Source organism: Thermobia domestica, chromosome 12, assembly GCF_964235325.1.
Source record: "Thermobia domestica chromosome 12, izTheDome1.hap1.1, whole genome shotgun sequence".
Classification (NCBI taxonomy): domain Eukaryota; kingdom Metazoa; phylum Arthropoda; class Insecta; order Zygentoma; family Lepismatidae; genus Thermobia; species Thermobia domestica.
Window position 1 is genome coordinate 170,713,930 of NC_137465.1, and position 17,279 is coordinate 170,731,208.

General features: G+C 36.4%; 1 protein-coding gene across 2 annotated transcripts in view; it reads right to left on the reverse strand.

The window, feature by feature from the left end:
• LOC145666828 (lateral signaling target protein 2 homolog) overlaps positions 1-17,279 on the reverse strand; it is a 234,879-nt gene that overhangs the window by 204,782 nt on the left and 12,818 nt on the right. The window lies entirely within an intron of this gene.

The window sequence follows — 17,279 nt, forward strand, 5'->3', positions numbered from 1 at the left end:
TTCCTTCCTCTTCAAGCTCTTGTACCATATCTTGCAATTCTGTGTTGCTGACTACGCAAATAGAAAACGTCATCAACGAAACGAAGATGGGTCAATGTTCCCCTGTTGCATGTAGGCTATAATTTTTCTCCTATTTGAGAACGAAACTATCATCTATCCATTGGATATTATATATATATATACCCACATTATAGTTTTTATTCATTTATATCATAATCATCATCAATATTATTATTTAACAATGATTAATCCACTACTTAAGGTCCCTCCAAATTTTCTCCACAACCGTTTATTTTGGATAGTTCTTTTTCCTGTTAATTTGCAGTGTTCCTTGATTTCATCAAACAACATTGTATGTGGACGTTCCCTAGTTCTGTATCTGTCTCTTGGTATCCTTTTAAAAATTCCTTTTATCCATCGATTATCATTTCTTTTCGCTATATACCAAGTCCACTTCCACATAATTAAATAAACAAGATATATTTTAATGAGTGGAACTACTTGAAAATAAAATAGGATACGGTAAGAATGTGTTAATAAATGTAGATAAATAAGAGCTTCATTCTTTTAAAGAACTTAAGTTATTGATGATAAAAAGCAACAACATTCTACAAAAGATTGCATTCTCAGAAGAATTAATCAAATATTAATTACTGATTTTGATATCTAATAAACAGAAAAAAATTCTTCAGCAAATCTAGAACTCTAAAATTCTACCATTTCATTTCTGTTTTCCTGTTGTATCTTTTCTCCTTCCTTTAAACTAAGGACACAATGTTCATCAGTAACAGATGACACAGAACTCTTTGAACTGTCAATTCAAGCAAATACGAATAATTCTTTGTTTCTGAAATTTGCCCAAAATAGATCATACTGATTCAAGAACTTTCGAATATCTTTGCTTTGTACATCGCTACGTACAACAGTAATGTGGCACACTATATCTTACGAAACTACAGAACAGCACAATACTGCTTCAGTCATCGTATTCGTAGAGTTTTCTTACTAAAAAAAGTCGGTCACTCTCTTTTAGACCTTCTATCAGTAACACTGCCCTGTCGCGACAAAACGCTGTAACTTTGGCGTAGCAGTTTTGAGAAAAAAAAGAGCTGTAAAGTCGCTACAGACCGGCTAATTTCCTACTTACATCGAAATTCTCTTTGGTATATTTTCAAAAGTATTTGACAGCTCAATGCTGGGCCTGGTGAACATAAATATCGGTGGCGGGAAATTCAAAAATGCTTATAGCGACAAAACAATGTAACTCAAGTTACATCGTTTAGTCGCGACACGGCAGAACAGGAGTTCTCATCATGAATTTTATAAAATGATTAATATTATGAATAGATTTCTGCGCTTCCGTCGTCTATGGTCATGTTATAGCCAATCACGTATAAGAAATAAATGTCCATCGGCAATCACACTGCCCAGGAATTGGGAAGGAAGGAAACGGCATGGGATCATTATGTTAGGTACCATCAAGGCATTTGTCTCGTGGAATGAGGAAAACTCAGAAAACCTAACCGAGGAAGGCTGCTCTGAAAAGCTATTGTTTGCCCGAGTGTCCTCATTGGGAATCGAACTCGGGACAGCTCGCACCAAAAAGCGAAAGGGTTCGCGGCTATACTACGTGGGGCAACAATTCTGTGGCATGAGTTAGGTAATATACATTTCTATAACAAATCTTGTATACAATTATTAGTATTACATTGGAAGAGCTGTGGCTGGTCCAGAAATTATCGATGGAAAAATGTACTGAACACCAATAAAAGAAAAATATAATTAAACCTTTGCTTTACGTCCAATGCATATGCCCTGCAAGCTAAAGGGAAAAAAAATGAAATCTTGGGGTTTATGTCCCACGATTATGCCGGCTAGGCTAAAGGAGACTGTGATGATGAGAAATGAATGAAAGGGTGGAATGAAGAAAGTGGGAGGAAACGGGAAAACCCCGAGGAAACCCACACACAAGGTGTTTGTCCACCACAAAGTTCACTTAGCGGGAGCAGCGTTTGAACCCGGGACCCCATACACCAGAGGTGAACGCTCTACGACTGAAGCACCGCGGCCCCGACTAAAGGAAACGAGTGAATAATGACAGTGAAAGAACTAATGGAATGAATATGTGGATGGAAACGGGAGAACCTCAAATAAATCTACAGAGAATGTTATCTACTACAAACCCGGATGGCCTAGGATCCAAACATGGACCCCTCGTATCATTAGGCGCTCTACCACTGAGCAAGTGTCACCATCAATGAGAGAGAATCCATAGTCATTTAATGTATAGAACCTTGATAATGGAGAAGGTAACTATTTTTCTCAAGTGGTACAATCAAAGTATTTAGGAAGCGACACGAGACAGTTAAAATGAAATGAAATATTTGAGTTTTACGTCTAACGGTTATGCCGGTTAGGCTAAAGGAGACGGTGATTATGAGTAATGAATGAAATTGTGGAATGAAGAAAGTGGGAGGACCACCACAAAGTTTACTTGGTGGGGGCTGGGATTGAACCCGGGACCCCAAGCACCAGAGGTGAACGCTCTACCACTGAGCTACCACGGCCCATACGAGACAGTTCTAAGATAGTTCTAATGCACAGAAGGTTAGCTCTAATGTAAAGGTTTGTTGTCCTTTAAATCTATTGAAAATATATTTGTATCCACAACACAATTTACATTATCGACTTTCACTTTACTACTTACTGAAAATAAAAAGGAAATTATTTTTTAAAATATAAAAAAGTTCGAAATTGATACCATAACAAACGATTTACATGGTACACACATAATGGCAAATTCCAGTAAAATTAATGTCATACGTACATTGACAAAAATGTATTGGTAAGAACACGCAACTTTGACAGTTTCCTTGAGAAAGAAAAATATCCATTTTTATTGGCTACGTAAGTAGTGACTGATTACCTCACTCCCATAAACTTCATTCACAACTAAAAAATTAATTTTGACAAGTCATTACAAGAAAAAAAACTGAACTGCATCAGGCAGTGGACTAGAGACTACGCGTGCTGTTTTTAACGACTGGTAGTTAGGGCTGATGCGTGACTGGGTTATCAGGAGCATCAAATCTCTGGTAAAGTGCCGAAAACCGAATCAAGCTCTATTAAATGCACCGTTATGTCAGTTTTTTTTTGTATAACAATATACCGTAGATACAAGACTGTGAATACTGCCTTATTTCGAACTTAATCTCCAGACTCCAGTTGTTTTTTTTTTTTTTTTTTTTTAACTGGAATGTGTAGTGTCAACAGATAAGAAGTTTTCATTAGCACACGTTTCTCTGAAACAATTTACTTTTCTAACTTAATACGCAGTTCTCAAGCAAATATTTTGCTTACAACCTACTACCTTGTGTATTTGTTTGTTAATGTTACTATGATGCTTTTAAAGTGATATTTAAACATTATTTTAGGGCATTTCACCTAACATTTTCCGTTTACAGTCCGCTGGCAAAGTAAAAACTTCTAATAAACCTAAATAATTAATACTACGAATGCAGAAACGCAGTTTCTTTCTAAAGGGAGGGTACGTATATACCTCGCCCCTGGGATACTGTAACTTCTTTATCCTACTATTCTACTGACTTATTATTTCGATGCATTACTAATTCCTAATTGAAAAGAATATATATATATGACATGAAAGCTCCTACAATAGCTTCAACACTGATATAATTAATGCATAATTTAAAATTCCTCGTCTAAGGGACTGTTTTTCCTACTAATTCGCTACAAAAGAAAACTACTACAATTGTTTTTCTCTTAATAACAAATGCGTGTGTTCAGATATTGGTGCTAAAATTTAGTGTAATTACTCATTCAAACATTCTTTTCCAATCCAACACTAAAGCTGTCATTCCTGATCTACAATTCTTTAACTACAGCTTTCATTGCTGATATAGTGGCTAACGCGAGAGCCTTTGATGAACACAGTCCCGTGTTATTGAAATCGGACCGCATTGTGGTAGTTTGGATTCCAAATTAAACTAACTCCACGTCCCGACAGCTTTTGTGCTGAAATGGGTGCTATACTCACATTCAACCAACAAAGAGCTATGTCTACAAAATGCGACATACAACAGGTGATTAATAACGAATACTATCGGTGTTGTTACAGTTTCTTCAGATTACTATAAATCTTTCGCGTCCTCTCCTGAATTAATACGGTAGCGTTCTTTCAGCCACAAATAAAACAGCAGACAATTTCTCAGACCCAAACTCTATTTGTTAAAAAATACGATACACTCAAGCAACACGCCGATTTTCGACTAGTCTCAATTTAACAGTTAAAGAAGTATTGTTACTATTAGTCTTTAACTAATAATAGAGACTTCTCAGATTTAAAGAAAGAGAAACTGTACCGTAAAGTTTCACACACTAAAAATATTGCGAATATTTGTTTCTAGTTTACTGATCCCTTTCAGTACATAAAACGCGTAGTCAATTTAAAGTTGAATTCGAATTACAGTAGAATTACTAACTAAACTAAGTTTTCTTATTAGCGTGTGTGTGGAAGGAGTGTTAGTACCGCACGTGGACACTTTTAATGCAGAATTACTTTAGAGTCAAACTGTGGCAAGAATCAAAAGTTACCATTCTTACAAAGGATGTCACCTGTAGGCCTTGATTTTCAAGGAAAATTGTTGGTTTTGTTTGTATATTACTCATATCAGCTACTGAATCAAGGTGTCACTCAAAGCGCGATAATGCAACTAACTTCTTCAGGGCACTGATCTGTTGGATTTTAGGTAAGATACAAGAATAATAATTTTTGTAAGTTTCATATACATCTATCTATTAAAATGCTACAATAGCAATTAAAAGAGCCTGAGCTCCAACTTATAACTTTAGCTTTCAAATCTTTCATTTACGGTTATGTGTGATTTCACGTTTAACAGAGACAAACACTTTAAGTATTTGTACTTTAAATAGTCTAAATTAGTTAACTATATCTTTTTCACAAAGTTTATGATATAAAATTATTGTTCAAAGCCTTTGTATTTTTATAAGCCTTCTCCAAAATCAATGCAAATTAACTGTGCTGCCATCTTTGGAGTTCTTTTAAACTATATGTTTCTGGAAATTTATGTTTGTGGCCAATCCTTTCGACAATGAGATCTCGGAAACTACAGGCTTTAGAAAGATGACGTTTTCACTGATCGATTGCAAATTTTGCGTAGATTGTCCAGTTCTAATTGAATATTTAAAAAGCATGGCCATTATTTCTTTATTACTTTTTTAAGGGTACACTGGAAGCGTTGGAATTAAAAAAAAAAAAAAACAACTGAAGCATCATATCCTATGCGTCATACATTCCAACACCACATTGTTGTATATTGGGGTTGTATATGTCTCAGGCGTTTGTTTCATGGCCACATAATAATGGAAAAGGAAGGATAACTATTTCTCGAGTCTAAGATAAATCTTTATTTTTTGTGTTTTACCCAATGAACACTATATATAACTGACATTATAATTAATTGTATATGTAATGTATATGCTTATTACATACTGCATGCAAGAAGAAAGCCAACACTGGTTATACATGAATTAGAAACTCCAACCGGAAGTAGGCTCAAATCTTGTAAACGGTGCGAGATATTGAGAAAAAATAATCGAGAAATCTCCCTTTTATGATAGCCGTTGCCGATTTTTTTTTTTTTTTTTTTAATCTTGTATCAGTAAAGGGACATGTACATATGTTGTGAGGAATGAGGAGATTTATGCTCATATGCGAATGATGCGCTGTGTAGAGAGCGCAGGTTCAGCTAGTATCACAAGTTTTGTAGTGTCAAGCTACGTGCATTAACACTAGGATATTTTGCTAGATAAGACATAGCCCTGTTCTTAGAATTGAAAGAACTTTACCTGTGGTCTTATGGTACGAGTATGTATAGAACATAGGTCTATTTAAAATATGCTATTCGTATTTCAGCGTTGAAAACAACAGCTTCGCAATAAAATAAAACCTATTAAATTTGGCACCTGCTAAAATTGATTTGGCTGCATCTCTATGGAAGCCATTCAAATTTGGTGATTATTAATTACTGCAAATCAATTATATAAATTGGACATCTTTTAGAACCAAGCGAGTCAACTTAAACGTGTTCACTGTGTTTTGTTCAGGTGAGTTCAGGTAAAACAGACGAACGCTTGTGAGATGGTGAAAGTGACCAGGCTGATAAATCTTCGACGCCCGTTATTCCTGACACTCAGATTGACACGTGCAATGCAGACTCATCTCTTAATATCCGTATTTTCAACCGTAAATCCGGCTGACTACTGGTACGCCCAGACCGCCCCGCTATAATACTTCCTGCCTGAGACCAAAACAGTGTTTTTCTTTCTTTCTTTTTTTTTTTTTTTTTTAACATTACTTACAACAGTTAAGATATCAACAATTCATCCAGCATATCGCAATGGACAGCTCTCTACCTGCCTGTGATCTACTGTATAAACTTGTTATTTTGTAATACAATACTCACTAATTCGGGTTTGAATTCTTATTGTAAAACCAGCCCATTTGATACCACAACGATCATACGTACAGGCCAAACTCAATCCTGAGACATGCCGAATATGACACTATTTCAACTTTCATACCGTTGCACTATTCGATTAACATCCCGCACTCTTCAAAACAAACTGAAGTCGAAACCTGCAGAACACGCACACAATTCAGCTGTATAGAAATGTATCGAAACAAAACGATTCAGTCACGTTATATAATTGTTTAATCACGTATATATACGATGCTTTTGATACTATACATTTGATTGTAAAGCACTTCTGCCCCATTCAATACCATGGCACAGTCGACCTGCCTCAAACGCTAAGCTAATGAACAAAATATTTCTAACTCGTGGAGTTACATAATTTTACAAATTATCTTCTTGTTTAGCCTACGGGTACAACTTAGGATCTATAATAATAATAATAAGAGCCACTCCACACAAGTTTTACAATATGAAATATGTAAAAGACAAAGTAATGCTACAAGTAAAAGTCCTATAATACTGAACGTAAGAAAAAAAAAATCCAGTCCTTATCCCGTTATTCGACAAGCTAACCATCTGTTATCCACTGATGTGGGTATTTTCAGTGTTGCAATGAAGTCAGCAAGAAGCATATGAATCCACGATTTTTTATGATTTCCTTCTCAGTTTGAGCGACGAAGACTGCACTGAGCGGTTAAGATTAGCTTCAATGTATGACAACTTACTAAGTGGTGCAAAGAATTTCAATGGGACCGTACGTCTCTAGAAGATGAATCCGCGAAGGAAGACGGCGGTATACAATATAATGTGTCTCCCGAGTAGGACGTAGTTTCCAAAGAATCCATGTGTATCCTACTGGATTCTTGTCAGTGAATGCAGTTTTGCAGGAACTAAAAGTTACGGAGGTTTTGAACTGGTTATCTCATCAATTGTCAAAGAAAAGATTTAAAAAAAAAAAAAAAAAGTCAGTAACAATTGCTTATGGAACAGTCTCCAAAATAAAGAAAATAGGTGAACATACAGATTGTTTCAAAGAATGTTATTACCTAGATATTTTACGACTTCCCAACTCGTCCAGAAAGTAGTGTATATAAGTCGAAAGGTTCGATTTCTGGGAGCTCATGTGGTTTGTATCTCACATTAAGCTCTAGACCCATGTCCCATATGCTTCGGTATAAAAAGGGACGCATTTCAAACCAATGAACCATTCCACCAGTAACACCTATTACAGGATTTGCAATCAAAAGTACCCATTAGAAAAATACTGGAATAGTAACTATAAATGAAAATCGGACAACAAATCAGTCAACACATAAGATGAAATAAATAGTAGAAACAGTATCATTCTACTATCAAGTGTCGATTCTACACAAAGTGAAAAAAAAAAAAACATTGAAAAAACAGATTGATCGCACATGTCGGATGATTAACATGCTTATTTAAGTCGTGCGACACTCCGATCGATCGCCGTAGTAAAATCTACGGAGAATGGACAAATAATAATCCTGACAGTAGCAATATCAATAAATATTAGAAGAATCGAAAAAAACAATGGATCATAAAAACAGAAGAAAAAGTAAAGCAAATCTACAACACGAAAGGCCAACTACGTCATGAATTAGTCACATTGGCGTTGCACAATCTATTCTTGTGCTTTTCGCTAACTTTTTTTTTAAAAAAAGAAAAGAGAAAAAGAAAGAAAGAAAAAAGACCACAATTTTAATAATATATTTCTAGGTTAATCTTGTTCTGAAAGCCTCAACCAGTCTCCTTAGAAGAATAACATATTACAGAAAAGCACAATTAACTCTCCATATCATACACACTTTACGTTATTTAGGCAACCAACAACTAAGGAACGAACCGAGTAATTTTTATTTCCTGTATGTAGAGAAATGTGTTGATCAACCTCAATAGTGTTCAGGTCTTAAGTGATACCATTACTGCAAACGTCTAAAAGAACTTTTAATTAATATTAAGCAGTAAAGATTTGGATTCGAAACATTATTATTATTATTATTATTATTATTATTATTATTATTATTATTATTAGAGTGTATACTGACGTCTTCGACTTCCAGAGATGGCATTTACGAACTGTAGAGGCACGACGAGTCGAGGAATATGTTAACATCCGACGAGCGAGGATTATAGTTTATTACTTCCTGATTTTTCTGCACCCTTGTTACATTTACACAGAGTACAACAACCTTATACGATTGTACCGAACCTTGTTCCACCACAATCATATTTCTACTAGCTGCCTTTTCGTCAGAGCCACAATACAGTTAAAAGAAAACTTGGTTAGATCGTAGTTTAGCGACCTCTTCGTCTTGCGGTTATATGACCTATAGCCCTACAGCTTAATGTGGGATCTAAACCACATGAACTCCCAGTTGAAATTAAACCCTGGATCTCCCGCGCCAAAGATGTGTAAGCCAACCATAAGCCACGAGCACTGAAACGTGAACCATTTGCTGACATCATTCTTACTACTAATCTAATGGCTAGTGCACGGTGCAAAGGGTTTCGGGTTCGGGTCCCCAATTCCATTGAATGCACTATCGTAGTTCGGATTCCACCTTATAACTTAGATCCACCCCTCACATACCTTCTAACTAGCGTCTAGGTAATGTCTGTGTCATTGAATTTGCTACACATGATACTGTTAAACATAAGAAAAAGGTTAACAACATAAACATTATATTCAATACAGCTTCCCTCCTCTAAATGTGATGTTAACTTTGATACCAAATGTCTTAGTAAAAATACATTCAGTTATTCTGAATTTTAATCAGCTGGTAAATAAGTTTCTTTTTAAAATGAAATGAAATCTTTGAGTTTTACGTTCCACGATTATGCCGGCTAGCTACAGGAGACGGTGATGATGACAAATGAATGAAATGGTGGAATGAAGTGAGAGGAAACAGGAGAACCCCGAGGAAGCCCACGCACACGGTGTTTGTCCACCACAAAGTTCACTTCGCGAGAGCCGGGATCCAACCCAGAAGCCCATGCACCAGAGGTGAACGCTCTATTACTAAGCCACCGCGGCTCTAAAAATAAGTTTTGAGAACCATTTCCACCATCATGCAGTGATCCTCTTTTCGTATCCTTTGTTACTTCTTAGTATGTTGCTGAGCAGACAACTTTCTTTCGAAATCTGCTACCAACAGAAACAAGAAAGCATTACTCTATGAAGAATCTACGATACTTCATATGCACATACGGTGGACTTTACTTATTTCTTCACTAAAAGCATACCGAGTAGTGTTAATTATGTGAGCTCCGAATCGAGATGTCCAAGCTTCGCATCCCACCACCGATCAGCGTAACAAAATTTTCCTATTTTTCTTCAGTTTCATACTTTTAGGTATATAAACTCTGTTCTATTTTCTTCGAAAGCAACTTTTCATTGGTCCAGTGAAAATTGAACCCTCTGTGGAGATTCTGCCTCCTTGACACTATACGAAGTCAGAATTCTATGTCATGGAGACATTAATTGACGTGTACATGCGGCTACTTACGTAAAGAATCCACATAATTCCTGCATACTTAGTATTCCTAATTCTAATTCTCAAGCAATTTTTCTACTTCAGGTCGTAGGTATCAGTTTGCCATCTCTTTTTGAACCATAGGGACAAGTAGCTGACCGCCCTACTCCTGCCTAACCGGCCCCAGTTAGCTCGTTAGGGTAAATAGACGAGAACCTGCCTTCTGGCAGAACACATATATAAATACAATATATAGATTTTAAAGCTCGATCAGGAAGATTATGCAAACATGTTTTAAAAAATAAACTTTGTAGCACACTCTTCTTTATTATTACACCACTAGGCGATATAAAAAGGTAAAGCGAACACGTTATACAGCCTTGAGAAGATGTTCCGAGTACAAGATAGGAAATGCGCCCGCAAGGCTTTACAAGGTTATTCCGTTCAATGCTGTTAGTTTAAACAAGAAGGAAAACCCACGTTACGAACGATAACAGAGTCAACCTTCGCCAACCACCTACAAATTATCATCATTTTCCGTGCGCCTTATGACGTTATTTCGTACTCAGTTGAAAACCACTATCTTTGCTCTGTATGATAATGTAATCACTACCAGGTTACTTGTGCACGGCACGTTTTGTATGCGGACTTTCAAATATCTAATTGTAGTGGACGTAACACTATAAAATGCAGTAAATCTAACAGTGTTAAGACGACAACTCGAAAAACTTACGTTCAAATTTAAAACGTGACTACTCTTATGTAACAAGATTACTACTAACACTTTAATATGATACTCCTCAAGTAATATTTGCATAAGCATTTATATTTTGCTGAATTAAATAACGATTCAACGTAAGTTTCTTCTAGTATATACAGGGTGTTAGTGAACTATACCGACAAACTGTACGACGTGATTCCTCACATCAAAATAAGAGAAAAAGTTCATATGGATCTATGGAGATAAATGGATAGTTTCAAAGCTAGGGTTGTTAAAAATCATGGAAAAGCAAAATTTCAATACGCGCTATATCGAATTCGACTCATACATGAACTTTTTCTCTTATCTTGATGTAAGGAATTACTTCTTAAGTTTACCGGTACAGTTCATTAATACATGCATATAAATCAGCGGCTCAGGGGAACACAATGACATGTCACCTACTTTTAACTTTCGAGTAAACTGGAGAGGACTGTTCCACATTTCTATGCACTTCAATGCAATAACATACAAAACGAGCTTCCCCTGCCATCTGCAAGTATCTACATACTGTCGTATGGTTCGATCACAACCCATTTCACTGGAAGTGGCGCTGACAAGTATGTTCGCCGAGCCGCAATAAATATATATATACAGGGGCGGATCCAGGATATGATCAAGGGAGGGGCTAAACCATATTTTGTCGTTTTATCCAGTGTAAAGCAGGATTGAAGTCCATTTTATCCAGTGTATACCTGAGCGTCAAGGGGGGGCTATAGCCCCTATAGCCCCCTGGATCCGCCAATATATATATATATATATATATATATATATATATATATATATATATATATATATATATATATATATATATATATATATGCATGTACAAATTCCATGGCGATTCAGTTTTAGCTTTGAAGCGTCCTAACATACCGCTCTGAAGATGCATTCACACACACAAATTAAAAATTAAAATTCATTCCGGTATTAACAATCTATAGCTTCTGCTGAAACGATGTGAATTTATATGGTTGAACTCTCGACAAAATTCTGTGTATATCATTACATATAGTTATACTATAAAGTTGATTAAAGTTCTATCTCTTTTTCACCCATCACCTTCGAACCTTGATATGTCACCTACGGCTACCTGGAACATAAAAAATAGTCCCTATCAGCATCGACGAATTTCTGCCAATGTTCTAGAAGGCCATGGATTCCATCGCGGTAGAACTTGGTGGGCCGTAAAACGAAGAACATATCAAGTGCATTTTGCACCTCTACTATGGATTTGAACTGGCGTCCTCTACAGTGATTGTCCAAGGAATGGAACAGGTGATAATCGGACGGAACAATGTCTGCGGATTATGGCGGATGCAGTAGTGTATCCCATCCAAGACGCAGAATGGTGTCCCGGACCATCCTAGCCGCGTGAGGCTTAGCGTCGTCCTATAACATGAGGACCCCTTTGCGATTCAGAAGTGCTGGCTCCAGAGTTTTGAGTTTTTCTTGAACACGGTTCAACTGCTGACAGTACACACTTGTATTGATGCTCTGATCAGCTGGTAGCAGTTTCAGATGCATGATGCCCGAGAAGTCGAACAAACACACCTGAGGACTTTCTGGTGCAGTGCCGGTTTCGGAATCGATTCATGGGATGCTAACCAATGATGACGGCAACGTGGAGCTTCGTACAGGACCCACTTTTCATCACATGTCACCCTGTCCAGAAATGGCGTCTTCCTCAGACGAGACAGTAAAGAAACGCAGGTGTCTGTTCGCGTTGCCTTCTGGCCCGGAGTCAAATCAGTGGGACCCATTGACCCAACTTGTACTTTGTAGTGCTCCCCAAGTTCATGGAGGTGCTGACGAATGTTTCTCCACACACACTGAATTCTAGTCCCAGTTCCTCACATGTTTGGCCAATGTTCGCTTCAATTGCTATCTGAAGATATTCATTTTGCACAGTGCTGGTTTTTTGACACGTGGTGTGTCTCCGAGTGTTTCGTTACCGTTCTTAAACTTGTTAAACCACTGCTGCACTGTTCGCATAGTCACGACACCCTCACCAAAGGCCTGGCATATCTTTCGCCCCGTTCCAGCGGCGTTTGACCCCAGTTCGAGTTCTTACAGCATACACGCTCTTATGACGCTCTGTGCAGGTCTCATGCCCACTCTGTCCTTGAGCAAGTTCATGGTGTAACTGAACTGCCACAACCAGGTAGTATGTTGGATATACCCACACCACCAACTGATCTTCGCCTTATCTCCATTCGCATTCACCCGGTGTGAGGGCCAATTGAACACAGACCTTCACGAAAAGCGACTGAACTTTCTTGATTACCATTATACATACAGTTTACATATAAAACTGAAATGTGGATGTTACACAGTAAAACGGTAATCACGAGTAGTTAGATGACTATTCCCGGTTGCTCCTACATATCAAGGAAAAACTGGAGATCTATTTGAATTAGTTGTCATCTTTGTTCCATAAAGCCAGAAACAACGACGAGGTGGTATAGTAGCGCTACCATAACGGGCATCTGGCCGGTCACAACCCATTGCATGTTGTAGTGTCAGGGAATTGAGCTTACTATAGAATGTGAATTCCATGTAGCTCTAAATATGAGCACGAGTTTATATCACTTTTCATCTTAAAAATTACGAGTTATATGCGTCGCTCGGCTTCTTTATCTTTCCTTGATCCAAGATTGAAGTTCAAGATTCAACAATTCGGATTTATACATAAGCGAAAATAGAACCATCCCATGAATCTAACAGGAATTCGATGCACTTCCGTGAACAGCCTGATTACTGTAAACCGAAAACTAAGACGTAAACCGCCATCAGAATAGGAGGTATCGGAGAAAATAATATACACTTAAATAAAGGATACGAGATTACCATACTAACTATATTTTTCCAAGAAAATAACAGCAGAAAGAGGAGTTCCCGAGACAGAAGTAAAAGAAAAATATTGCCGTGCAATGAATTACCCCTTTCGTAGAATATAAAATAAAAATCCTAGCATTTTCTGTAAGTACTGAAGTTTTTTTTTTCTTTCTTTTTTTTTTTTTTTTTTTTCCAACTGCTGATTTCGTACTGTATGCCTTTCCAGCTTTATTGTAAGAAATACTCATACACCTTACATGTTCTTGCATTTGTACAAATATCTGTATTGTACACAGGAATTTTACTGCATGGTTCACGCAGCACACTTCAGTTTCTCAGTGAAGTAAGTCAAACTGTTGAGAGAAATCCAGAAAATATAACGAAACTACGATTTTATGATGATGAATAACAATGTCAAAATCTTTATTATTTAAATTTTGAACATTATATTCATAATCTGGTTCTTATTAGTTCTGATCCACTTATTTTAAAAATATATAGTACAAATCATATAAAATTTACCTTCGTCATTGTTCCAAATATGAGTGAAATATTTGCCACAAAGGCTGTACAAATTTTTCACACTGCATTTCAAGATTGTTTGAAAAAGTCAACTCATGACATGTGCCTGGACAATGAACCAACTCCACAAAACTGCCTATTTGACCTTCGGGAAACTACACACGATGAAATTGAAAAATACTGAACAAATTAGGATTTTAAAAAAAAAATCGAAATAACTAATGAACGTATGTAGATACAACCTTTTTTAATCTTAGTTTTATTGGGATACTCGAATTCAAAATAATAAATTACACACAGACATTTGATCTCATCAGTATTTACATCACATTTCGTTGCAACTGTTATTATTGACACCAAGCCAAGCTTCCATCTATTCTTTATCCTTTGCCTCTCCCAATCAGTCTTCATAATCGCAAAGACGATATATGTGTTAAAGCGTTACCACTATATACATATAGATAAAACATATACATAAAAATAAATTACGTCAGCCACTGATAATAATTACGGTCTCTGCTGAAATCCATAAACTTAATATGACCCAGGTCATAAGTCAAGGATTGATTACAACAAATTATATATTAATAGAGAATTTTCTTTCAGGTAGCTTTACCAATAATGCTAGGAAAGAAGTCCTTCGCGATAAATATTACAACTTATACTTGAAGCAAGCACAACAATTGTGTTCTTCTCATGCACTACAATTACACTCAAACAGACCGAAAGGCGTTTAAGTTATTAACAAAAGAGTATTAAATTTTGTTGCAAACTACAATTGAATCAGTCATTGCGAAAAGCCTATATGTCCATCCCTACCACATTTTCATTTTAGTGCAAATTTGAGACGTGCGCGAAGAAACGCGCATCCTCTGTGAAAAGCCCATTTGTATGGTCACATTATGTTACATATCTTAAACTATAGCCTCAATATCATCGATGCCATTGTACACGAGGAGTTTGCAATCCAAAGCTTTTCTTTCCCCTCAACAATTTACTTTGATGGATACATGGCCTTTTCGAAACATTGATTCAATTTGAGTGTTTCAAAACAACGCCGACAACGTTTGGGGAGTGATTCCTGACACCAAGATAAGACCTAACAAAAAAAAAAAAAAAAAAAAAAAAAAAAAAAAAAAAAGTATAGACCAATCTGGGTGCACAAATGATTCGTTTCGGAGTTATGGCCTGCCGAAAACATGAAAAAATTAAAGGTACATAGCTCCGAAACATACTATGTTCGGATTAAGACTTCACTTAGGAACTAATACGTATGTTATCCAAAAATATATGTTTCAGAATCCTAGGATACTCACGCGAAAATTTTTATAGAAGGAGTTTGGCTACGGACATATAATTTGAAGTACTCACCAACTACCTCTATAAAACATGTTGCGGAAGTACCACAGGGCTCTGAAACTTTGATATGTGGATAGGGCATATACCAGTTCCTAAGTGAAGTCTTGACCCGACTACGGTACGTCACATAGTATGGAGCTATAGACCTTCACAGTTCATTTTTTCGTATTTTCGGCAGCCTTATATCTTCGAATAGAAACATTTGTGTATCCATGTTGCTCTATACTTTTTGTCTTATCTTGATGTCGGGAATCACCTCCCAAACGTTGTTGATGTAGGTTTGAAACACCCTGTATATGCAAATTCAAGTAAAGAAAACTCCATGTTATGCAAGAATGCACTATACAAAAACCACGTCATTGCACCAATTATTTCAATAATCAATATTCTATTCTTCTTTGTACGTAAGCCTATCATATTTTCATTGCGATATATTTGTAAATGATGCTGCTGTTGAATCTCAAGTACAAGATATGAGATGTACATAATATCAACACCTTTAAAGTTACACCTAGGAACCATCATACTAAAAACGGTACACGTGATTATTCATTACTAGACTTCGAATTTTTGCATATTTGCATGGTTTTTTTTTTTCCTTACATGATATTGATATGCTCTTTAAACAGAAATTCGTTTCAGCTGTTTCGGGGTAAAATAGCAGAGTTTTATAGTGCATATATTTGCATATTTCGGAGGTTAGTGCGTGTTTATGTCGTTATTGCATATAAATTCATATTTAAAGGAACGAACAAATTGATAACTTTTAACGTCCAACAACTTCCCTTATAATTAGAATTTCAAGTTTCTAATATAAATGGTTCATTATTGTCGGTTTAGAATATCTCCCAAGGTCATGTGAAAGGAGAATAACAAAAGGGTGAGTGATTCATCCTCCCGGCAATGATACACGAATGTCTGCTTTTTAGAAGAAGATATAAATAACGATGTCAAATCACCTACAACAAAATTTAAACGTCACTCATCTCAGCAGTTAAAGTTGCTACTGTTGTGTGTGTGTGGTTTTGAAATTGTGCGGTCATCTGGCAGTATAAGAATACCAAAAGAAAAATCTGGGTCCATTTAGTTGTAATGCGACATCTTCAAATTCGAATTCTAAATAGCTCAGAATTGTGTCGAATTTTTGAACATTTTTGTACCATGAAGAATAAATTCTGTACTATTCAAATAAACCAGGGACGGTCATTTAAAAATCTGACTACCTGGATCGCCTGTAGTGAGACATTCTCAAATTCGAATTTCAACTATCTTGGTGGTACAAAAATCTACAAAAATAGGAAAAATTCTAAGCTAGATAGAATTCGAATTTAAAGACATCACACTCCTGGTGATCGAAGTGGCCAAAATTTTGAAATGGCCCTCGTCTGTTAATTTGAATGGTACATTTTTTTTTTGATGGTACAAAAATGTACGAAAATTGGACAAATTCTGAGCTAATTAAAATTCGAATTTGAAGATGTGCACTACAGGTAATCGAAGTGGCCAACTTTTGAAACGACCCTCCCCCGTTTATTTTAATGATACACATGCTGATGTTTTGCTGGTGGTACATGAGTGCACAAAAATTGAACAAAATTTTAAGCTGTTAAAATTCGAATTTAAAGATGTCGCACTACAGGTGATCGATGTGCGAAATTTTGAAATGGCCTTCCGTCGTTCATTTGAATGGCATAAAGTTTTTCTTGGTTGGACAAAATTCTGAGCTAGCTAAAATTCGAATTTGAAGATGTCGCACTACAGGTGATCGAAGTGACCAAATCTTGAGAT